General features: G+C 39.3%; 3 non-coding genes across 3 annotated transcripts; 1 reads left to right on the top strand and 2 right to left on the bottom strand.

Moving 5' to 3' along the window:
- Positions 1 to 2,075: 2,075 nt before the first annotated feature.
- LOC148880166 (small nucleolar RNA R71) lies at positions 2,076 to 2,182 on the top strand. Its single transcript, XR_016106419.1, has one exon. It is a non-coding gene; the product is annotated as a small nucleolar RNA R71 (small nucleolar RNA).
- A 2,875-nt stretch (positions 2,183 to 5,057) lies between these two features.
- LOC148880165 (small nucleolar RNA R71) lies at positions 5,058 to 5,165 on the bottom strand. Its single transcript, XR_016106307.1, has one exon. It is a non-coding gene; the product is annotated as a small nucleolar RNA R71 (small nucleolar RNA).
- Positions 5,166 to 23,738: 18,573 nt separating this feature from the next.
- On the bottom strand, positions 23,739 to 23,845 carry LOC148880164 (small nucleolar RNA R71). The gene has a single exon (XR_016106197.1). It is a non-coding gene; the product is annotated as a small nucleolar RNA R71 (small nucleolar RNA).
- Positions 23,846 to 25,424: the final 1,579 nt, after the last annotated feature.

Below are 25,424 nucleotides of genomic sequence, written 5' to 3'. Positions count from 1 at the left end.
TAAAATATAGATAAATTGTAGGTTCATCAATCAGCCACATGGGTTCAGCCTAGCCTTTGTTATAAGGCCTGGCCGAATACACTGTTATGGACAGTGCACCCCCTGAAACCCATCAGATGGGATCTATGGGCCCAACACTTACCCTAAGTGGTCCCTAGGCCAAGCCACCTTGTAACACCCAGGGACTGTGGGCAGATGCAAGATTAGCCCATCAGGTATTATCCTCATTGGCCTTACACTTAACCTCATAGCCCATAATGATCATACACTGCCCAACAAGAGAGGACCTCTCCCTCGGCTGCAAGGAACAGTGTTGCACTCTCTCAAGTATGGATCTCGGGAATTAAAACCTTTTGCAAACATTTCGATACCATAATTTATATATACTTTTATATCTCATATAAAATATATTTTGCAAAACAAATCTCAATGATTGAAATCGGCTGCCGGCAGCCTTGGTTTCCATCAGTAAGAGTGCATCCCCGATCATTACCTTTGTCCGACAAAGGGGCTAATCCTGTCACTATGATCACCCACAGATGAATTCTTAGACTGTCCCAACATACCCAGGTTTTGACCCCCACTAAGGATCTCATTGATTGGTATATCAAAGACAGCCCAATCCGACACCTAGTGCAGTATCATAATCAAGTCTAGGGGTCGGGTGTAACTTTCCAGTTTTGCCCATCAATCTCCAAGGTCCAGGGCAATACTGGAAATCTGGTTCAGTTGGATCAATAGTGTCAACTGAATGGTCTTCATTTGGGTACTTCATAGCTTCAAAAATATTAAATTTAATAGTCTCTCCGTCACATTCGACGAAGAGGGTACCCTCATCCACATCTATTTCGGTCTTGGCTGTTTTCATAAATGGCCTGCCTAATAGAAGTGGGGCTGAACTTTCGATCGTGTCCTCCTCCATCTTCAGAATGTAAAAATCAGCTGGGAAAATTAAATCGTTAACCTGCACCATTACATTCTCAACAATCCCTTCTGGGAAGGTGTTAGAATGATCAGCTAATTGGATAACAGCTTTAGTTTCCCTTAAAGGACCTAATCTCAAAGCATAGTAAATCGAGTATGGCATGACATTGATAGATGCACCTAGGTCTAGCATGGCATGCTCGATTTTCTTATTGCCAATCGCACAAGGTAGGGTGAACATACCTGGATCAGCATGTTTTTCTGGTAAGGTCCTCTTGATCATGGCTGAAACGTTCTCTCTAACTCTTGAGTCCTGCACCTTGTCTTCTTCTTGTCTTTTATCCACCTTCCTTGGTGAGGTAGGTTCTAGCTGCAGTTCCTTCCCGCTTCTCAGCACCACTGCACTTACATTCTCCTTGGGGTTGACTACCGTTTGTGATGGTAGTTTCCCGGAGCTCTGCACCTCGAACTTGCTGACGGCAGTGGCAAGTTGGCTGATTTGGTTCCTCAAATTCTGAATGCTGGCTCTTGTTTCCTGTTGAAATTGCTGAGTATTAGTAGCTAGAGCCTTAACTATATCTTCTAATGACATACCTGAATTCGAGGGTTGGCCTTGCGCTGTGATGGATGTTGAAAACTGGGGCTGTCGACTGAAAAAATGGGGCTGGTATTGCTGTTGTCCTCCTTGGTTTCCATAGCTTAGGTTTTGGTGATCTCTCCACCCCGGATTGTAATAATTGGAGTAGGGATCATACTTTCGTTGGGGCTGGTCCGGGAATCCTCCTACGGCATTGGCTTGCTGCATCGAACCATCTTGCAATGATGGACACATGTCCATAGGATGGCCAGGAATTGAACAGATACCACACACCCTGGCAGTTTGTACTTGTCCTGCAGCGAGTTGTCTTACCAAAGAAGTTCGGTCAGAAATCTGATTTTCTAAATTTACATGGCTTACCTCATTAACCCGTCTAATGGTACCATCTGTCCTAGCACCAAACTGTTGTGAATTTTCGGCCATGTTGGAGACTAACTCCCTGGCCGCTTTGGGTGTCTTGTTCACCAAGGCTCCTCCACTGGCTGCATCGACCATACTTCTATCCATGGGCTGAAGCCCTTCATAGAAGTATTGGATTAACAATTGCTCAGGAATTTGGTGGTGGGGGCAACTAGCAACAAGTTGCTTAAACCTTTCCCAATATTCATATAATGTCTCACCACCAAACTGCCGAACTCCACATATTTCTTTTCTTATATTTGCAGCCCGGGATGTAGGAAAATATTTATCTAAAAATATCCTGTTCATCTCATCCCATGTGCGTACAGAACCGGGAGGGAGAATATACAACCAATCCTTTGCTTTATCTCTTAAAGTAAACGGAAAGGCTATGAGTTTTACCTGGTCCTCGGTCATACAATGGGGTTTCATGCTTGAACAGACGACATGAAATTCCTTTAGATGTTTGTGAGGGTCCTCACCTGGGAAACCATGAAACAGAGGTAATAATTGAATCAAACCAGATTTGAGTTCAAAGGCTACCTCAAGAGTGGGGTACGTGATGCATAAAGGTTGTTGGTTCAGAATTGGTGCAGCCAACTCCCTTAATGTCCTCTCTCTGTCAGCCATTCTTTCTACTTCTTCGAAGATGGGAAGATCACAATCTGAATTCACCTTCTTTGGTGAACGATCATTCCTTTGCTTTGCCTCCTTTCTTAAACGACGGGTGGTCCTCTTAATTTTGGGATTGTACTCGAGTTCACCTCGTTGAGAAGCACGAGTCATAAAACAAAAGCGGTTAACAAGAGGAAGGTAATAGCTAAGAAATTAAAGTTTCTCCCCGGCAACGGCGCCAAAATTTTGACGGGTTTGTCGAAGCCCTCAAAATTTTTACTAGTCCCACAATAAAATATTTGCAATAAAAGTGGTTCTAGGTCGAATCCCACAGGGAGCAAATCAGTAATTTCTTAGTCGAATGGATAAACTAATTGTGTGGGAAAATTAAATAACTAAAATTAAAAGAATAACAAACTAAGCAAACAAGAGAAAATCAGTCTTACCGAATTCTGGTTCAAGGGTTCAGGTTGAATCGATTGGCCATCGATCCTAGGTACAATTCAGCATTCTTGCAATTCAAGCATTTAACCTTAGATTTATTAGGATAGCCATAATAAACCTTGTGTTTTCCTAATTCAGTTGACCAAACCCAGCATTTGATCAACACTTATCACCACTTAACTGGGTACGATAGCGTTCCATGTTAAATAATGATAGCATTAAGATTTGTGAAAACAGTTAAACCAAAATAACAATAAATGAGATAGCTGCAATTACTGAATTTTGTTCCATCGATTCTTTTAGGTTGAACCATGTTAAAACATTGGTCAAAGGCTGTCACGAACAATTGACCCAAAAAAGATATCAACCTAATTGCTACTTGTACCATTATTCGTGACAATTACGGATCACCGAAATCATGGATAGCAGTAGGAAAATCAACATTAATTCAGTTTGTCAAACTAATTAACATTAACATCCAATAAAAAATGTGCACAAGAACCAATGAATACTTGAATTAAAAAGAAAGAAAACAAAGTAACTACAGAACCTCACAATGACACAATCGAACCTCCCCCCTTGAACCAGAAAAAGAAGCTTAGCTACTCATGATCTGCGCAATCTCCATGCTCTTCTTCTCCATAGCCGAACTGCCTTCTTGCTTCTTCGTCTTCTTGATGATCTCTTGGATCTTGGAATGAGTGATTTCTAGAGCTGGTTCGCCCCCCTCTTTATATAGCCAAAGGAGAGGGCTGTTTTCCAACTCCTTCTAGGAGATAATCTTATCCTTAGGGAGTTTTGATCTTATCTTGAACTAATCCTATCCTATCTCTTATCTAATGCTCTAATCTCAATCTTCTTATCTCTCTAGGATTATATTCAAGACTTTAGATCTGATAAAACTCTCTCCTTGGAGATTACATTCGAAATTCGGACTCCTAACTCTTGAATTCGAGTTGGGCTGCTTCAAGGTACTTCTGCGAGTTGGACTTAAGTTGTGAAATGGGCCTGGCTACGAACTTGCTCTGACTTTGGGCTCGTTTTCGTACTCGATGCGGCCCGAATCTGTCAAAACCCAAAACATAAAAGTTGTGGGCCTTCCTTTCATCTTTCTAATGCTTCTTGAATTGTCTAATTCGATGTCTGGAATTGAGAGTTAGGCCCAGATTACTGACTGTCGCCGAAACTGTGCAAAATCACCCGATTTGCCCTGTTTTCTTCCAATTGCCTTCTTTATTGCCCTGAATCGAAATACAAGAGTAATGAGTCCATTTAAGTGCTAAATAAATGTAAAAGAGTGAATATTAGGAGATAAAATTAGGGTTCATTTTGGTCTCATCAGATATACAGCTCAGATCTGAATTATTATTTGTTAATTTTCTCTGTACTAACAACACCAAATACTTGCAGATCTGAACTCAACTAAATTGGATCTAAATTCAGATGTTGCAATCGATGGATGTAGATAAAGGAACCTTGAATAAGATGTTGATCTGCTTTTAGTTAGCTGTATTTATTTGTTTTAGGATGTAGGTTTGTATATTCCAATACTTCACTATACATTTTCAGTTGTAATAAGGTTAGTTATTTTGTGAATATTGGCTTGTTTATTGCCTTGACTTTCGCAGTTTCTGACAAGCAGAGTCGAGCTGGAGGAAATCCTCTACGACCCGGAGATTGAAAGAACTCTCTGTGTCCATCAAGAAGCTCAAGTGGCTCAAGAAATGGCTGAGCAGAGGACTATGATGGACTATGCCAAACCCACTCTCACTGGAGCTGTCTCCAGCATTATCAGGCCCAATATTGTTGCTAACAACTTTGAGATCAAACCTGCCATCATACAAATGATTTGGCCCACGAAGATCCCAATGCACACATTTCTAACTTTTTAGAAATTTGTGACACCTTCAAACACAATGGGGTAAGTGATGATGCCATTAGGTTGAGGTTATTCCCATTTTCTTTGAAGGATAAAGCCAAAGCATGGCTGAATTCATTACCGGCAGGATCAATAGCTACGTGGGATGAAATGGCCAGCCATTTTCTCTCTAAATATTTTCCCCCTTCTAAAACTGATAAAATGAGGAATGACATCACTACTTTTTTTTCAGCAAGAGGGGGAATCTTTATACGAGTCATGGGAACGATACAAGGAGCTGTTAAGGAGAGTTCCTCACCATGGCCTCCCCATTTGGCTGCAAGTGCAGACTTTCTATAATGGTCTTGCTGACTCAAATAAGACCATATTAGATGTTGCAGCCAGAGGGTCTATAAATAATAAAACTCCTGAGGTTGGCCATGCACTTATTGAGGAAATGGCAGCCAACAACTATCAATGGCATTCTGAAAGAACTCAAACTAGGAAGCAGCATGGCTTGCATAATGTGGATACATACACAGCTCTCTTTGCACAAATAGTAGCACTTAGAAAAAAATTTGATGAGATGCAGATGGCAGCTATGCATGTGCAGTATGATAAGTGTGGGGGAGGCAATAATAGCACTGAATGCCAAGTTGGTAGTCAGTCTTTTCAGTCCACAGAACAAGTAGACTTTGTTGGCAACTTTACAAGACAGCTAGGAAATCAGTACCATCATGCCCATAACCCCGGATGGAGAGGCCACCTGAATCAGCCATGGCAGAATCAGCATGCACCTAAGTCCACCAAAACTTCCATCAGCCGGAACCGAAATCTAACTTGGAGGAGCTGATGATCAAGTTCATAGCTAGTGCGGAAACTAGATTTCAGAATAACGAAACATCGATAAGGAACTTGGAAACTCAGGTTGGGCAGCTGGCACAGATGATTTCAGAAAGGGTTCCGGGTACCTTACCTAGTAAAACCATGGTAAACCCAAGGGAACAAGAGGTTGTTGGGAGAATTCCGAATTCAGATACTTAGTCATAAACTGTCTTACTTGCTTTTTGTTTTTTTTCATAGCATTTAAGTTTAGAATTTAATTGAATAAAGATATTGATCTCCTCTTCTAGTTTGCAAGTGATTTCTAGTAGAAGAAGTCCTCTAAACATCTCCTATTACTTGATGATGCTCTTGCTAGTTTTATTGTTACTACCTAACACTACGAACATTGAGGACAATGTTCATCTTAAGTGTGGGGGAGTGAGCCTGAGGCTAGGGTATGGGGGCTGAAACCATGCACCTCATTCACCCCAACACACTTATGCAGGCAATGACATAACCAGAAAAAAAAAAAAAAAGACTGGAACTCCTCAAGTTCATTACTATCTATTTGATGATTTTTAAGAAGGATTTCAATGAGTTGAGGGAGACCAATGTATTTGCTAAGTTTTTATTCTTGCAAATGACCCAACTTAGTATATGCATGAGAAAAAGGGGAGTTGAATATGTCTTTCAGCATGACTAGCCCTAACTATATTCATGTGTATGAAAGCACTTGATTTCATGGTTAATGGTCAAGAGAGCTAGTGCACATCTGAAGTGCTGATTCTTGAGGTTCAAAGAAGGATAAAAGCCCAAATTGACTCCGCTATTTTGAGCTGAATAGTAAAACTAGCGGTTCAAAACATGAGTTTTATTTTTTTATCTACCTCAAGCAGGTGACTAGTGTGAAATGGAGCATAAAATGCACTCACACCGAAAAAAAAAAGAAAAAAAAAGTGTGTGAGATGGAGCATAAAATGCACTCACACAGAAAAAAAAAGAAAAGGGTGAGATGGAGCATAAAATGCACTCACACAGAAAAAAAAAGAAAAGGGTGAGATGGAGCATAAAATGCACTCACCCCTATAAATAAGTAATGATGGTGACAGTCGAGGTCCAAGAGGGCATACTAAGTTGAACTCTCATTAAGATAAAATTATAGATGTGAAACTTAGTGTAATTTGATTATTAACTTTGACAATTAAGGAGCTTAATTATATATTGATTGGGAGTGAATGTTGGACTTTAATGAAATTCGTATTCTCCTTTCCTTGAATCTTATACATATGTTAAATGGTAATTTATAAGAATAAGAGTTGAGGACTTACAACAGTTCCCCGACTACTCAATGCATTTCTATCTTAAAAATTTCACCAGGTAAATAGAGAGAATAGAAGGGGGGAATGTTCAGTTTATGACTGATGTCTTTGCTTGAGGACAAGCAAAAGCTTAAGTGTGGGGGTATTTGATGAACCTACAATTTATCTATATTTTATGAGGTTTTTGCATGAAATTTTATGATGATTTAATTAGATTTTTCCCTATTTTAGCTAGATTGTAAGAAAGATTTCAGGGGCAGCCAAATCAAGAAAAAGAAGGCAAAAGCAAGAAAAGAAAGCCCAAAATTTATCAAGTTCAGCCCAGCCCAGCCATGAGAGCAAGGGAGTTTCATTCGGCCCAAGTAGTGCAAGCTAACTCTTTGGAAAACCCAAAGGAAGAATCCTAGCAAGAAGGAAATTTCGGCCCAGCCCATTTTTAGCCCAAAGAACAGCCTAGAGTGTAGCCTACATGAGCTCAAAAGCAAGCTAAGTTGCAGCCCAAATAGCAGCCCAAAGGGAGCTAGGGGCAGCAACTCCTAGAAGTTTATTGAAGAGAAAGAGGGAGCACTCTAGAAGGTTCATGAGGAGTGTAATACACCCAATTCTAGAGACTTCAAGAAGGGGCAAGAGCCCCCTTGAAAAACTATATAAGGAGGCCTCTAGGAGGGGGGAGAGGTGTTAAATTGCTTGAGAGGAAGGCTCTCCCACTCTTAGAGGTTCGGCCACCTTGAGAAAAGAGAAGAGAAGAAGGTTAGGCGCAAGGAAGAAGAAGAAGAAGGGCTGAAGGAAGTTCAAGACAAGCAAGCTATAAGAGAAGGTGAGTTTGAAATTGGGGGTTTGTGATTCAAAGATCATTTGTAATAACTCAATTGTAGTTTCATTCTCCTTTAATTTGAATTCTGTTTCTTTGGTATATTTTATTTCTTCTTTCTCTTTCTTCCATTCTTCCTTGATGTATTTCAGCTTGTAAAATTTCAGTTCAGCAATCTAATTCTTTTTTATTCATTCGAATGGTCCTGAATTGTACTTGGAGTTTCTTGAATAAGGGTGTTTTTGTAGATTAATTCGGCCAACTAACCTTCAAAACTCAGATCTGAATTCTCAGATATGAGATTGCAAGATCTGAATTGCTTGAAAGAGAATTCAGATCTGCAATTTTCAGATTGGCCAAATGGATCTAAAGCTTGGAATTCCTAGAGTGCTTGAGAGAGACTCTAGGAATTCAAATCTACTATTCAAGAACTGAATTGGATGCATGATTAGAGATAACTTGCACAATTCAGTTGGTGATCAATTCAGTTTTGAATTGATTCCTTAGAAGTGTTTGAAGAAATGCATGCATGGGGATTAGATTCTTGTTAGAGATAGAAGAACCATCACTCATGCATAGGATGAACATGTGCTTGAGAGAGGCTGTTCATGACCTTGGGGTTTCACCAAACCAAGGCTCAATTATGATTTATTCGAATGATCCAAATCGATAGATTGCTGAATTCTGAGATTGAAATTTACTGCCTACTCTTCTAACCTGTTTTGAAGGCAATTGGACCAATGATTTAGATAGATTTTAATTTAGGATTTTTAGCTTTCATTAAAGTTTTGATTTATTTGTTAATCAGATAAGAAGTACTCAATTTATTATTGATACTTGTTTCCTAAATCCTCGTGGGAACGATACTTCACTCACTACTTTATTACTTGAACGGCTAGTGCACTTGCTAGTGTCACAATGAGTCACACATCAAGGATCATGTATTGTTTCCTGAATGTCAGCAAATAGAGGTCCTGAGTAGCAAATTAATAGTCCACAACCCAAGCCGAGCGCATTATCGTATGTGAGGTGGCCTCATGAATGAAGGTGTTCATTCCTGAATTTGGAATTCAGTACATCACCCATTCCACTATTGTATGACAACACTGGACCTATGGGAGGATGATATTAAGAGGTAGCATCAGCGGACAATGTGGTAGACCCATTGACTAAGCCACTGACACAGAAGGTGTTTGAGAAACACGTGGAAAGTATGGGACTTCCGCTTGTACCAGATTGGACCTAAGTGCAAGTGGGAGCTGTTAGACAGTCTTGTATGCTCTTAGCTTCAATTGGATTTGATGTACTTTTGTTATTTAGTGGAAATAAATTAAAGTGCACGTTTGATTCAAGTTGTTTGGTATAATTCTGTGTAAGACCCTAAAACTGCACACTTATAGAAACTTGTGTTAGTTTTAAATGTTCACATCCATTGGATAAGTCTGGGGAGATTTATCCTGCCAAGGCTGATACTGGTGTGCCACCAAGTACTGGGATGGTTTGTTTCAGCCATCAGGGTAAGACCCAAGGCACATGCAGTATGGGATTGCTTGAACCCTTGAACCAGACCAGATTGGCAAAACTGGAAAGTTACACCTGACCCCTAGACTCGATTATGACACGTCACTAGGTGTCGGATCGGGCTGTCCTTGATGTGTCAATCAGTGAGATCCTTAGTGGGGGTCAAAACCTGGACATGTTGGGCCAGTCTGAGAATTCATCTGAGTGAGTGGTCATAGTGACAGGATCAGCCCCTTTGTCGGACAATGGTAATGATCGGTAATGCACTCTCTCTGATGGAAACCAAACTGCCGGCAGTTGATTTCAATCGTTGGAATTTTGATTTGCAAAATAAGATATATATATATATATATATATGTATATATATATATATATGTATATATATATATATATGTATATGTACATTTTCAAAAGATTTGCCAAAGGTTTTAATTCCCAGGATCCATGTGAGTAGAGAGTGCGACACTGTTCCTTGCAGCCGAGAGAGAGGTCTTCTCTTGTCGGGCAGTGCTTGATCATTAAGGGCTGAGAGGTTAAGTGTAAGACCATTTAGGATATTACCTGATGGTATAATCTTCCACCTTCCCACAGTCCCTAGGTTTTTATAAGATGGCTTGGCCCAGGGACCACTTAATGTATGTGTTGGGCCCATAGGGTCCATGTGATGGGCTCAAGGGGGTCACTGAGTCTTTCAGTGAATTCGGCTGGGCCTTGTAATAAAGGCTGGGCCGAACCCATGTGGCTGGTGTGTAGATCAATGCTTGGGTCCCATGCCATACAAAAAAGCCCAACTGGGCAGCAGTTTGGAAACTATTTAAACATTGAACACTTAATAGGCCAAAAGCCCATTTCATACTGGGCTGATATGATCACCAGTTCATAGGGCGAATCTAAGATTAGTGTTAGTAAAAGGATTGTGTCTTTGACCTTATCTACTCTAAGAGACCAAATTCAAATTGGATTTGAATCTGGTAACCTCCTAATAAGATCAGGAGTTAACTAACTTAATCTGCAGATAGGATTAAGATTAACCTCTATCCAAATACTGATTTGGATTGGGATAACTCCCAAAAATATTGGGAGGTTTCTTAATCAAGAAGAAAGAGGAGAAAACCCCAGCAGAAATATCAGATTTTGAACTAGGGGGTTTGAGTAAGCAAGAAACACATCCTGCAATCTAAGATTTGATCTCTCACAGACTCCAAAGAGAAGAGACAGTTATGTCCTCTTTGTCCCTGGATTTCTCCTCCTTCTGCCGCCGCCACTACCTGTTGGAAGATTGGATCTTTGCAGCAACAGGAAGTCAAGAAAGCAGTTTTTGACAATAGTCTTGCAAGAAAGACACTAGGATTCGGTGTTCAAGGTTTCCAGAGGGTTCTTGTGAAGAATCCAGTGTGTAGGACGCACCCTGCTAGTTCCGTTCCATCCACAGCTGTGTCATGTTCAGCAGGAGTGGATCTTGGTTACTTCTTTGGGCATGAACACCAACTTTGGGAGATATTATTTCTCCGGATCAGGTATAATCCTTCCTGTTTCCTTTTGGTTTAGATCTGGTTTCTTTATGGTTCAAGTAGGATCCTTGAATAAGGTATTCTAAATTTAGGGAATATGATTCCCAGTTGTAAGAAGGTAGGAAATTTTTTGAAATTCGCCCCACTCCGCACCTTTCTTGGCATCCATTAGATGGATCCTACCATTCTTTCAAATCGTTGAGATTTGTTTTGCAAAATATATTTTATATGAGATATAAAAGTATATTAATTATAGTTTCGAAATGATTTTTAAAAGGTTTTAATTCCCGGGATCCATATAAGAGAGAGTGCAACACTGTTCCTTGCAACCGAGGGAGAGGTCCTCTCTTGTCGGGCAGTGTATGATCATTATGGGCTGAGAGGTTAAGTATAAGACCATTGAGGATAATACTTGATGGGCTAATCTTGCATCTGCCCATAGTCCCTGGGTGTTACAAGGTAGCTTGGCCCAATGACCACTTAGGGTATGTGTTGGGCCCATAGAGAACATGAGATGGTTTTCAGGGGGTGCACTGTCCATAACAGTGTATTTGGCCAGGCCTTGTAACAAAGGTTGGGCTGAACCCATGTGGCCGATGTGAAGATCAATGTTAGGGTCCCACACCATACAAGGAAATCCAACTGGACAGCAGTTTGGAAGGATAAATGAATACATAACTTTAAATGGGCCTTTAGCCCATTTCGTACTGGGATAATTTGAATAGTCACTTAAAGGGGCAAATTCTGAGATGGATCAGCTGATAAGATTGGGCCCAGACTCTATCCACTTAGAGAGACCAAGATCTAAAAAAGATTTAGATCTGGAAGCCTCCTAATTAGATTAGGAGATGGCTGATCTAATCTGCAGATAAGATAAGGGTTATCCCTTATCACTTAATGGGACTTGTAATCCAAATATGATTTGGGTAGCAACTCCTAATGGGATTAGGAGCTGATCCCTTTGAGATTATAAAAGTAGGAGGGGGCGGCAACCTTTAGACATGCAACCAACATACTTTTGTCTTCAGAGCTGAGATTACAAGAAGAGAGAATTCTGTACCCTGCAAATTCTCTCTTCCCGCCTCCTTCTTGCAGCCGTCGCCTCCAGCAGTTCGATCTCCAATTCTTGGGAGAAATCAAGATTTGATCTTGATACCAATGTTTTGGAGAAAAGATTGGTTGGAGTTGTATTCACAAGCCATCCAGTTGATTCTGGCAAAGGGTCAAGTTCTTTTGGAAGAACACTACTGATTCTGCTCCACCCTGCACTGTGCCATCTTCAGTGGGAGCAGATTTTGGATCCTTCCTTGGGTGTGAACACCTCCATTGGGAGTTACTATTTCTCCGTATCAGGTATAATCCCTTCCTACTCCTTTTCATTCAGATCTGGTTCAGTTTATGTTTCAAGAATGTTCCTTGAAAATATGATTTTCTAAATAGGGAATTCGATTCCCAGTTGAAGGGAGAGAAAAATTTTTGAAATTCACCCCCTTATTCCACAATCTTTGGGCGTCCATGTGATGGATATCCTATCCCTTCATTCGAGGCATCCTATGACACTCCAGAACCGATCCTGGGACAAAAGGTAATCAATTATGATCTTCCATCGTCATTTTCTCACAAAAAATTGTTGCCTTCTATTTTGCAGGCTTTGGAGTTGGAACTAAAGACCTTACTTGATCACCTTAAGTATGCATACTTGGGTGAAAAAAAAAACACTACCCGTGATCGTTGCGAAAGGGTTGATTGAAGAACAAGAGGAGTGGCTCATCAAAGTCCTAAAGGAAAATAAGGCGGCAATTGGTTGGACCTTAGCCGACATAAAGGGGGTCGGCCCCTCGATTTGCATGGATAGGATCCTTTTGGAAGATGGCACCAAACCAGTTAGAGAACCACAAAGAAAACTCAACCTGGTAATGAAAGAAGTAGTGATGAAATAAGTACTTAAGTTGTTAGATGAAGGGATAATCTACCCAATTTCGGACAGTAAATGGGTAAGTCCTATACATGTTGTACCCAAGAAAACTGGGATAACTGTGGTAAAAAATCAACATAATGAACTAATCCCAATGAGGGTACAAAGTGGCTGATATATGGTAATTGATTTTCGGACAATGGATGAAATCGCTAGGACTTTAGGTCCACCTAACCAATGTAATGAATATTAAAGGATTCGATTAACCAAGATTAGTTGCCATTCCCATAAGCTGAGGTCTTTCCAATTTTATTTAATATTCTCTCTCGAGATATACTAAACCTACGCCCATCAAGTAGCCCTTCGATCTCTCAACTAGAACTCTCAAGATGGGATTGCATTAAGTCCAAGAAGACCATGAAATTTAGATGAATCATGTATATATATCTCTATATACCATTCAATTCACATTATGAATTATTCAGTCGATTATGTAAATTTCTCTCTCGATTCATTCACATAACTCAAATCAATTAAGAGGTGACCAAGCTCTTAATTGCATTAAGCACAATAATTCATAGACTATATGAAAATCACAATCTTGGATAAATCATAAAGATAAAAATATATTCATTAACATGATTAGGCTTTCCTTAGCCCTAGTAAAAAACAAATCAGTTCATGACAGAAGAATTAAAGCAAACAAAGGGAAAGAAAGAACTCTTGGAATCGCCCATGATTCTGAGATCTCCTCCTCTTGCCGCCACCTTCTTCTTGAATTCTTGCTCCTTTCTTGACTGATTGCTTCTTGCTTCTTGATTCAATCCCCAAGATTGAATGATTGTGTGATGCCTAAAGCTGATCCGCCCCCTCCTTTATATAGCTTAAAGGGGAGGGGGTGGTCTCTTACTTCCTCTTGAAGTTGATCTTTATAAGAATAGAAAGTCCTATCCTAATTCTAATCTTATCTTTTTATCTAATGAACTCAATCATCTTATCTCTCTAAGATTACATCAAGAATTTAGATTTGGAAGGACTCTTCTCAGTTTCTTGTTCTTGGATTCGTATTAGACCTCCTCTGCGAATTGGGCTTCAGCCAGGCTTTTCTACAAGTTGGGCTTCAACTGCGGATTGGGCATTCCTATGAATTTTCTGCGAATTCAGGCTTGGATTTGACTTCGATCCTGGCCGAATCTGCTAAAGCCCAAAACATGAAAGTTGTGGAATTTTCTCTTATCTTTCCAGTGGGTCTTGAATCAGCTCATTCGGAGTTCGGATATGCGAGTTAGGCCCAGATTATTGAACGATGTCGAAATTATGAAAAATCATCCGATTTATCTTTCTTCGCTCCTAATGCCTTCTTTCATGCCCTGAACAGAAATATGAGTTCAATTAGATGATAATTTGGTTTAAAAGACAAAATATTTGGGGATAAAAATATGATAAATTCTACTCTCGTCAAATCCCCCACACTTAAACTCTTGCCCATCCTCGGGCAAGACAAAACTCAAAATTAAAATTAAAACAAGAACAAGCTAACTAAAAGATTGTTTTGGATTATTCTCAATAGGGTATTTGTTCTCCCACATGCCTTGATCAGTATTCATGATCCTTCCTTCATCCACTTCTTTTCCTCTTTAACTTGGCAAAGAATAATCTTAAATTGCCAATCCACATGTCCCCAAGTGAAATCGACAATCAAGGGAAACAGGCATCTTTTCTGATGAACTTACAATTTATCTATAATTTTTGAGGACTTTAGCATGGATTTTTATGCCGGTTTTATTAATTTTTGCCTTAATTTAGCTTAATGCTAAGAATAAGTTCAGGGATAATCAATCCAAGAAAAGGAAAGAAAAAGGCCAGAAAAGAAGGTTCAAAAAGACCAATTTCAGTCCAGCCCGGTCGTGGAAGCAAGAGAGAGCACTTCGGCCCAAAAAGAGCAAGTGAATTCCTTGAGAAAACCCAAGAAAATAAAGCCTAGCTATGAGGAGAATTCGGCCCAGCAAGGAAGGCCCATTGTTAGCCCAAATAACAGCCTAGAGTGTAGCCCACATGAGCTCAAAAGCAAGCTAAGTTGTAGCCCAAATAGCAGCCCAAAGGGAGCTAGGGGTGGCAACTTCTAGGAGGTTCTTGAAGAGAAGGAGGGAGCACTCTAGAAGGTTCATGAGGGGTGTAATACACCCCATTCTAGAGGCTTCAAGAAGGGGCAAGAGCCCCCTTGAAAAACTATATAAGGAGGCCTCTAGGAGGGGAGAAGTTGTTCAATTGCTTGAGAGAAAGGCTCTCCCACTCTTAGAGGTTCGGCCACCTTGAGAGAAGAGAAGAGAAGAAGGCTAGGCGCAAGGAAGAAGAAGAAGAAGGGCTGAAGGAAGTTCAAGACAAGCAAGCTAGAAGAAGAAGGTGAGTTCGAATTGAGGGATTGTGATTCAAAGATTTTTTGTAATAAATCATTTGTAGTTTCATTCTCTTTTGATTTGAATTCAGTTTCTTAGTTATATGTTCTTTCTTCTTTCTCCTTGTTTCCATTCTTCCTTGATGTATTTCAGCTTGTAAAATTTCAGTTCAGCAATCTAATTCTTTTTGATTCATTCAAATGGTCATGCATTGTACTTGAAGTTTCTTGAATAAGGGTGTGATTGCAGATCAATTCGGCCAACTAACCTTCAAAACTCAGATCTGAATTCTCAGATCTGAGATTGCAAGATCTGAATTGCTTGAAAGAGAATTCAGATCTGCAATTTTCAGATTGGGCGAATTAATCTACAGCTTGGAATTCCTAGAGTGCTTGAGAGAGACTCTAGGAATTCAGATCTACTATTCAAGAACTGAATTGAGTGCAAGGTTAGAGATAACTTGCACAATTCAGTTGGTGATCAATTCAGATTTGAATTGATGCCTTAGAAGTGTTTGAAGAAATGCATGCATGGGGATTAGATTCTTGCTAGAGATAGAAGAACCATCACTCATGCATAGGATGAACATGCGCTTGAGAGAGGCTGTTCATGACCTTGGGGTTTCACCAAACCAAGGCTCAATCATGATTCATTCGAATGATCCAAATTGATAGATTGCTGAATTCTGAGATTGACATTTACTGCTTACTCTTCTAACCTGAATTGAAGGCAATTGGGCCAATGATTTAGATAGATTTTAATTTAGGATTTCTTAGCTTTCATTAGAGTTTTGATTTATTTGTTGATCAGATAAGAAATGCTCAATTTAGTATTGGTAATTGTTTCCTAAATCCTCGTGGGAACGATACTTCACTCACTACTTTATTACTTGAATGGCTAGTGCACTTGCTAGTGTCACAATGAGATAATACATCATTTTCACATGAATAATTTAGGACTATAGTAAGCCCTCTTTGTTTTCATAATCACATGCAGCAAAATTCAAAAATACCCTCTCATGATTTTTCAGAATGAAACAAGGAATGTTATTACCATAAACTTGCTTATGTATCACATCTCCACCACTAATCATGAGTCCAATGCATCAAAAGGTGAATGCGGGTTTGGGACTAGGGATGAGTGCATTTTATGCTCCAGTTCACCCTTTTCTTATTCTTTTAGTGTAAGTGCATTTTATGCTCCATCTCACACGAGTGTTTTTTTTTTTTTGGATAACACATTCCAATACATGAACTCATTATCATGGTCTCAACATGCATAACAAAACAAGTTCTGGAATAATCAAACCATATTTGTCTGTTAGAAACCAAATGCTCACAAGGGTCAAATCTGTATTGCATCTTGCCCATTGACCATTCAAACTATTGAGATACCTTCCATAGCCAAAAATTTTAGTTAGATTTGCCTGTATCCTTTCCTGTCTATCCCACCTAAGCACATGATTCAGGGTGGTTTGTAATCATTCAAAAACAAGTCTCTAAGGATCAGAAATTTCAAAAGGAAGGGTTAAAAAGATGATTAAAGCATGCTAGAGTTCAAAATATTTTTCAACCCCTTAATCCTCCCCCACACTTAAGATATACATTGTCCTCAATGTATGGAATATGCATAACAAGAACAAGGAGAGAGAGATTTAAGGGGACTTCCCGGAATGCCTCATTGAGATCCTGCAAATGTGAGATACGAGAAAAAAAAACACTTATAAGAGATAAAAAAAATTGAACAAAACAAACAACTAAAATAAATGGGTTGCCTCCCACAAGCGCTCGTTTTAAGTCATGAGCTTGACTTTCACCTTTCCTTCATGGCAGTTTCAAGGAGAGAACGGACCTATGGTGGATGGGTTGTTCTCCTTCAATGTAATGCTTCAACCACTGTCCATTTACCTTGAATGTACTCCCATCATCATTATGCAGTTCAATTGCTCCATAAGGGAATACCCTAGCTACTTTAAAGGGTCCGCTCCACCTGGTTTTCAACTTTCTATGTTTCCCCCTTTCATCCTTCATAGGTGGTTTTAAACCTGGAATAAGGGCCTGCACAATAGATGGGAGGGATTTTGTGTGAGATGGAGGTAAATTAATAAAAGATGCATTATGAGTTGCAATTTCAAAAGAGTCTAGCTCAGAAGTCAAATTTCGCAAGTTTGATTTCAGTACAAACTTCTGCTCTGCTTGTTGCAATTGATTAGGACTATTATTCAGTGCAACTTTTAGTGTGTCTTCTGATTTAGATGTGTCTACTTTGGCTGCACCAACATCAATGCTATCGATTGTATAAATTTCATGTTCAATTGTGTTGGGATGTTCCATGGTTTTAAATACATTGAACACCACTTCTTCACCATTGATTCTAAGGGTAAATAGACCTTTTCGCACATCAATTAAAGCATCACCAGTAGCAAGAAAAGGTCTCCCTAGAATTAACGGCATTGTCCTATCTTCCTCCATATCCAGCACAATGAAATCAGCAGGAATAATAAAATTGCCCACTTTGACCAAAACATCTTCTATTATTCCCCTAGGATATTTAATGCTTCTATCAGCTAATTGCAGGATAATAGTTGTAGATGTTAGTTCATGCAGTCCAAGTTTTTCAAAAATTGAATAAGTCATTAAATTTATACTAGCACCTAAATCACATAAAGCTTTTTCAAATTCAGTATTCCCTATGGTGCAAGGTATAGAAAAACTCCCTAGATCCTTAAGCTTTGGGGGCAATTTCTTTTGAAGAATGGCTAAACATTCTTTGTTTAGTTTTACCATCTCACCATCCTCCCACTTTCTTTTGATGGACATTACCTCTTTCAGGAATTTGGCATACTTCGGAAATTGTGACAAAACATCAAGAAGAGGAAGGTTAATATGAATCTTTTTGAAAACTTCTAAAAATTTTTCAAATTGCTTATCTAATTTAGCTTTCAAGACTCTTCTTGGGTAGGGAATAGGAAGTTTAATTTCATGTAAATTAAATTTAGGGGTACTTCCCTCATTCTCCTTTTGCAGATTGGCCACTTCAGCTTCCTTGTCCTCTCTTTGAATTTCGCCAACCGTTTTCCCACTTCAGCAATATGTTGCAAAGAGCTGAAGAACTAATTAAAAAGGATGAGCCTGTAGCTATGCTTGTTGAAGCTATCAAAATGGGCAAGAGAAAGAGGAAGGCAAAGAAGCCTCAGAAGAAAGCCACCAAGGATTAGAAGTAGAAGAAAGACAAAGCATCAGATGTCTGTCACTTCTACAAGAAGACCGGCCACTGGAAAATGAATTGTCCTGCCTACCTGGAATCCAAGAAAGGTAATTTTGAAACTTGTGTTATAGAAACCAATTTATTGGTGGCTTCTGCATCCTGGTGTATTGACTCCGGGGCTTCAACTCATGCGTGTAACTCACTGCAGGGGTTCAAGGTAAGCAGAAGGCTGAGTGAAGGAGAAGTCACTCTCTACTTGGGGACTACTACAACTGTTGTAGCCATGGCAGTAGGAACCGTGGAGTTAATTTTTAGAGAAGGAAAAGTTGTACTGAAAGATTGTCTTTATGTACAAAACTTAAGAAGAAATTTGATTTCTGTTTCAAAACTGTGTGCAGATGGTTATTCTGTCTTCTTTAGTAATACGATTACTATTAAAAGAAATAATAGATTCATCGCATATGGGGAACTGGAGAATGGTCTCTATGTTCTACATCCTTCTCTAGAAACTAACATAACTGAAACTACGTCGGCTGAAATCCCCAAGAAGAGAGCCCGTGATACAGTTAATCCCACATGCCTGTGGCATTACCGACTTGGCCACATCGGTGTTGAACGAATCACAAGGTTGGTAAAGGATGGTCCTTTGGATTTTCTAACTATAGAAGATCTTCTGACCTGTGAGCCTTGCTTGCAAGGCAAGATGACAAAACAGCCATTTAACGGTAAGCCTAAAAGATGTACAGGCACACTTGACCTAATACATACTGATGTATGTGGTCCCCTGAGTGTTAGGACACGGAATCAACACGTATATTTCATCACCTTCATAGATGATTTCTCATGATATGGTTACGTGTACCTAATGAGACACAAGTCTGAATCCTTTGAAAAGTTCAAAGAGTTTAGACAAGAGGTCGAGAAACAGTTGGGGAGAGAAATTAAAGCCCTTCGATCTGATCGATGTGGCGAGTATCTCTCTGACGAATTCAGGGACTACTTAAAGGACAATGGGATAGTATCAGAATTAGCTCCTCCTGCTACACCACAACTTAACGGTGTTTCAGAGAGGAGGAATAGGACCTTATTGGATATGGTCCAGTCACTTCTCATACACTCAGAGTTACCCACATCCTTTTTGGGTTACGCATTAGAAACTGCGATTTACGTGCTGAATCGGGTTCCAACCAAATCGGTTCTGAACACTCCATATGAACTTTGGACCGGAAAGAAACCAAGTGTCAGACACTTGAAGATTTGGGGTTGTCCAGCACACATTAAAAGAACAAGTGCAGACAAGTTGGAATCCAATACCAACCATTGCCTATTTGTAGGCTACCCAAAAGGCTCTGTAGGTTACCTATTGTTTAACCTACAATTTATCTATAATTTTTTAGGACTTTAGCATGGATTTTTATGTCGGTTTTATTAATTTTTGCCTTAATTTAGCTTAATGCTAAGAATAAGTTTCAGGGGTAATTAATCCAAGAAAATGAAGGAAAAAGGCAAGAAAAGAAGGTTCAAAAAGACCAAATTCAGCCCAGCCCAGTTGTGGAAGCAAGAGAGAGCACTTTGGCCCAAGAAGAACAAGTGGATTCCTTGAGAAAATCCAAGAAAAGAAAGCCTAGCTAAGAGTAGAATTCGGCCCAACAGGGAAGGCCCATTCTCAGCCCGAAAGAGCAGTTCAATGTATAGCTATCATGTGCTAAGAAAGAGCCTAAGTGCAACCCAAATAGCAGCCCTTAGGAGGCTTTCAAAAGAGCTCTAGAAAGCTCAAGAAAGGGGTGTAATACACCCCATTCTAGAGGCTTCAAGAAGGGGCAAGAGCCCCCTTGAAAAACTATATAAGGAAGCCTCTAGGAGGGGGGAGAGGTGTTCAATTGCTTGAGAGGAAGGCTCTCCCACTCTTAGAGGTTCGGCCGCCTTGAGAGAAGAGAAGAGAAGAAGGTTAGGCGCAAGGAAGAAGAAGAAGAAGAAGAAGGGCTGAAGAAAGTTCATGACAAACAAGCTAGAAGAGAAGGTGAGTTCGAAATTGGGGGTTTGTGATTCAAAGATCATTTATAATAACTCAATTGTAGTTTCATTCTCCTTTAATTTGAATTTTGTTTCTTTGTTATATTTTCTTTCTTCTTTCTCCTTCTTCCATTCTTCATGAATTGTACTTGGAGTTTCTTGAATAAGGGTGTTTTTGTAGATTAATTCGGCCAACTAACCTTTAAAACTCAGATCTGAATTCTCAGATCTGAAATTGCAAGATCTGAATTGCTTGAAAGAGAATTCAGATCTGCAATTTTCAGATTGGCCGAATGGATCTAAAGTTTGGAATTCCTAGAGTGCTTGAGAGAGACTCTAGGAATTCAGATCTACTATTCAAGAACTGAATTGGATGCAAGATTAGAGATAACTTGCACAATTCAGTTGGTGATCAATTTAGTTTTGAATTGATGCCTTAGAAGTATTTGAAGAAATGCATGCATAGGGATTAGATTCTTATTAGAGATAGAAGAATTGTCACTCATGCATAGGATGAACATGTGCTTGAGAGAGGCTGTTCATGACCTTGGGGTTTCACCAAACCAAGGCTCAATTATGATTTATTCGAATGATCCAAATTGATAGATTGCTGAATTCTGAGATTAAAATTTACTGCTTACTCTTCTAACCTGATTTGAAGGCAATTGGACCAATGATTTAGATAGATTTTAATTTAGGATTTTTTAGCTTTCATTAAAGTTTTGATTTATGTGTTAATCAGATAAGAAGTACTCAATTTAGTATTGATACTTGTTTCCTAAATCCTCGTGGGAACGATACTTCACTCACTACTTTATTACTTGAACGGCTAGTGCACTTGCTAGTGTCACAGTGAGCAACACATCGAGTTTTTGGCACCGTTGCCGAGGATTTATAGAAGCAATATTAGGAACGATTGATCATTCTTAATCTTGTTTTTAGCATTGCATTGATGGCTGGTTTTCAAATTTTCATCTTACATTTCAGCCTTGAATGCAGGGGCTGCATTGATGGAGCCATGGTTCTTCTATTGATATTTGATTATTCCATCCTTTGTTTTAGTTTTAGTGTAGCTGAAGTAGATCTGATTTCTCTTATTTGTGATTCTATTACCTCCAAAAAGAAAAAAATTTATAAATCTCAAAATGAGTTCAGATCTGAATTGCATTCAGCAATCAGAGTTACACTCATCCAAAAAGATTTTGGTTGCATTGCTGTATTTTGTTTTAGCTTTCTTCCTTTCTAAAAAAAAATACATATATATATATAGAAAAAGAAAAGAAAAAAAACAATGAAAAAATAGCATGAGAGCTTTCAGATCTGAACTTTAAATCTGAAACTCAAATCTGAAGTTCAGATCTGAGTTCAGCCGAGTGCAAGTTTGCATTCTGCTAGGTTCAGATCTGAGTTCATCTGAACTCAGACCTGAACCTACTCAATTATGACTGATATTTTGATACATCAGACTTGTCTCATGGCTGAAATTGTAGCAAAGAATGAAAGAAATTTGATGTGAACTCAGACTTGGGGTCAGATCTGAGTTCAGTTGGTTGCAAATCTGCTAGGTTCAGATCTGAGTTCAGATGAACTCAGACTTGAAGTCAGATCTGAGTTCAGTTGGTTGCAAATCTGCTAGGTTCAGATCTGAGTTCAGATGAACTCAGACCTGAACGTACTCAATTCTGATGTGAATTTGGCACCCCATTCACAATGTGAGATATCAGATTTGCTTCAAGAATCAAAGGGTAGCAAGGAATGAAAAATATTTGAAAGAATGACATGTGAGCCTTCAGATCTGAACCTCAGATTTGAACTCAAATCTGAGCTCAGCTGGTTGCAGGTCTGAATGCATTTGGGTAATAACAATACCCAATTCACAATTTGATGCATCAGACTATCCTCATTGATGAAAATATAAGCCATGAATGGTAAAATCAGATCTGAAATGCATGAGAATCTGAGGCAGTATGAGTACATGATCTGAAATTTCTTTGAACTTGATGTTTTATTATCATTTAAATCTCTTGCACCCGATCTGAATTGATGTTTGGATTAGATTAGGACTGATGTTTGTAAGGCCTGAAAGGTCCAAAAAGAGCTTCATATTTTAGATTGTAATATACTGGCATTCAGATCTGAATCCAGGCTGCTTACAGTATAAACATTGCAGACCTGATTTCTGGTTTCTGCAATCACTGAACATGAGCCACTCAGGCTTGGATGTCCATTTCTAAATTTAAAGTTTTTGTTGGCCAACTCTGTTTTCTAATAAAGTTACAGATATGAAGTGCAGGTGGTTTGATATGAGATCTGATCTGAAATATCTTTGGACTGAGTTTTGTTCTGTAAAACTGCTAACACCAGATCTGAATTGCAGCAATTAACAATACCAAACATTGCAGACCCAATTTTTAGGTCTTAGCAAGTGTTTGTTATGCTTCAGCTATACAGGTTTGGGCTTCACTTGTAGAGCTTAAAATCCTTAAACCAAGCCTAACTTAGGACTGGTTTTAGTTTATTTCAGGTCCTTTTAATATATTTTTCAGATCAGATCTGATATCAGCCCTAAAGCATCACAGATTTGATTCCAACCTTAATGGATGTATATTGCAGTGTATACCAATGAGTGTGTATGAGATATACAACTCAGATCTGAATTATTATTTGTTAATTTTCTCTGGACTAACAATACCAAAGACTTGCAGATCTGAACTCAATTAAATTGGATCTGAATTCAGATGTTGCAATCGATGGATGTAGATAAAGGAACCTTGAATAAGATGTTGATCTGCTTTTAGTTAGCTACATTTATTTGTTTTAGGATGTAGGTTTGTATATTCCAATACTTCACTATACATTTTCAGTTGTAATAAGGTTAGTTATTTGGTGAATATTGACTTGTTTATTGCCTTGACTTTTGCAGTTTCTGACAAGCAGAGTCGAGCTGGAGAAAATCCTCTACGACCCGGAGATTGAAAGAACTCTCCGTGTCTGACTAAGAGCAGCCAAACAAGTCCAGCAAGAAGCTCAAGAAGCTCAAGAGGCTCAAGAAATGGCTGAGCAGAGGACTATGATGGACTATGCCAAACCCACTCTCATTGGAGCTGCCTCCAGCATTATCAAGCCCAATATTGTTGCTAACAACTTTGAGATCAAACCTGCCATCATACAAATGATTCAAAACATGGTGCAATTCTGTGTTTGTGACACCTTCAAACACAATGGGGTAAGTGATGATGCCATTAGGTTGAGGTTATTCCCATTTTCTTTGAAGGATAAAGCCAAAGCATGGCTGAATTCATTACCGGCAGGATCAATAGCTACGTGGGATGAAATGGCCAGCCGTTTTCTCTCTAAATATTTTCCCCCTTCTAAAACTGCTAAAATGAGGAATGACATCACTACTTTTTTTCAGCAAGAGGGGGAATCTTTGTACGAGTAATGGGAACGATACAAGGAGCTGTTAAAGAGAGTTCCTCACCATGGCCTCCCCATTTGGCTGCAAGTGCAGACTTTCTATAATGGTCTTATTGACTCAAATAAGACCATATTAGATGTTGCAGCCAGAGGGTCCATAAATAATAAAACTCCTGAGGTTGCCCATGCACTTATTGAGAAAATGGCAGCCAACAACTATCAATGGCATTCTGAAAGAACTCAAACTAGGAAGCAGCATGGCTTGCATAATGTTGATACTTATACGACAATATCTACACAAATAGGAGCACTCAGTAAGAAAATAGATGAAATGCAGATAGCTACCATGCATGTGCAGCCTCTTAATTGTGAATTGTGTGGGGGAGGCCACATCAGTACTGAATGCCAAGTTGGCAATCAGTTCAGGCCATCTATTGAACAAGTTGACTATGTCAGCAATTCGTCAAGACAGCAGGGTTATCAGAGTCACCATACTTTTCATCCAGGATGGAGGGGACATTCAAACCAGTCCTGGCCAAATCAGCATACTTCCAAGCCGTTCCACCAGACTTATCATCAGCCTGAACCAAAATCCAATTTGGAGGAACTGATGACAAAATTTATAGCAGGTGCAGAAATCAAGTTCCAGAATAGGGAAGCCTCAATCAAAAACCTGAAAAAACAAGTGGGGCAATTGGCATAATTAATCTCTTCCAGACTGTCGGGAACTCTTCCAAGCAACACTGAAGTGAATCCACGAGAGTAGGTGCAAGCTATTACCTTAAGGAATGGAAAAGAGTTGCCCGAGGTAGAAAAGAAGAATTGGGGTGAACCCAAGGCAGAAACAAGCCTTGGGACCGGACAACAGAAGATTGAACAACCAGAAGCACAACAAGGGATGCACCAGCAGCCACAAGTTCCATTCCCTAACAGGCTGAAGCAACAAAAATCGGAAAAGGAATTTGGTAAGTTTCATGAAATATTTAAAAGTTTACATATTAATATTCCTTTTGCTGATGCTTTAGCCCAGATGCCACACTATGCAAGGTTTTTGAAGAAATTATTGGCAAACAAAAGGAAACTGGGACATGTGGTTACAGTTGCTTTAAATGAGGAATGTTTTGCTATCCTTCTGAATAAGCTGCCTCAGAAACTCAAAGATCCAGGGAGTTTCACTATTCCTTGTACCATTGGCAGTTTAAAAATTGAAAAAGCTTTATGTGACCTGGGAGCTAGCATCAATTTAATGCCATATTCTATCTTCAAGAAATTAGGGTTGAATGAACCCCAACCCACTAGAGTGGCATTACAATTGGCTGATAGATCCATTAGACATCCTAGGGGGATCATAGAAGATGTGTTAGTTAAAGTTGACAAATTCATTTTTCCTGTTGATTTCATTGTGTTAGACATGCAAGAAGATGTGGAGGTCCCGCTTATCCTAGCGAGACCTTTCCTGGCTACCGGGAAAGCAAGGATTGATGTCCAACAAGGACAACTCAACCTTAGGATACAAGATGAGGAGATCATTTTTAAAATGTCTGATGCTATGAAACATGCACCCTCTAGTGATGATTCTTGTTTTATGATTGATGCCATTGAATTGACAATTGATGAATGCTTCCAGGTAAGTAGAATAACTGATCCTCTT

Source organism: Nelumbo lutea, chromosome 1, assembly GCF_056320005.1.
Source record: "Nelumbo lutea isolate HS-2025 chromosome 1, American lotus-T2T, whole genome shotgun sequence".
NCBI lineage: Eukaryota > Viridiplantae > Streptophyta > Magnoliopsida > Proteales > Nelumbonaceae > Nelumbo > Nelumbo lutea.
The sequence above is the reverse complement of the archived record's forward strand: the minus strand, read 5'-3'. Positions and strand labels throughout refer to the sequence as shown.